Genomic DNA, 553 nt, shown 5'->3' with positions numbered 1-553 from the left:
GGGAGACGGCGGGAGGGGTGCGGAGACCGGGGCAGCCGTTACGCTGCCGACCGCCTCCCCGCAGGAACTGGTGCGCCTTCGTGGTGACGCGCACGGTGAGCTGCGTGGTGGAGGACGGCGTGGAGAGCTTCGTTAAGGCCGACTTCCAGCCGTGCGCCTGGGGGCAGCTGCAGTGTCCCCGCGTCCTGGCGTGAGTGCCGCGGGGCTGGGGGGAAAGGGAGGGGGGCTCAGGGCCGGCCGCCGTGTTTATCCGCTCTGGGAATGCTGTTTACTTTTTCGCAAGAACGCGGTCACAGCGGCGCCTGACCTGCCCCGACCCGGCTCTTCCCGGACCGCACCGATGCGGGGGCTCGGGGAGCGCTGCCCGTGCTAATGGGGCAGCCGTGGGATGTGAGGGGGGGTGTCCAGACCACACAGGGGGAGGCGATGGGTGGCGGCAACCCGTCCGGCTGCGCGACAGCCCCGTAGCCACGCGTAGCTTCGCGTTCCTCCCAGCCCGGAGGCGCAGACCGGCGCAGGGGTGGGGTGGTACGCGCGGCCGCAGGACCCCGCA

Source organism: Meleagris gallopavo, chromosome 2, assembly GCF_000146605.3.
Source record: "Meleagris gallopavo isolate NT-WF06-2002-E0010 breed Aviagen turkey brand Nicholas breeding stock chromosome 2, Turkey_5.1, whole genome shotgun sequence".
In the NCBI taxonomy this organism is placed as follows: Eukaryota; Metazoa; Chordata; class Aves; order Galliformes; family Phasianidae; genus Meleagris; species Meleagris gallopavo.
The sequence above is the reverse complement of the archived record's forward strand: the minus strand, read 5'-3'. Positions refer to the sequence as shown.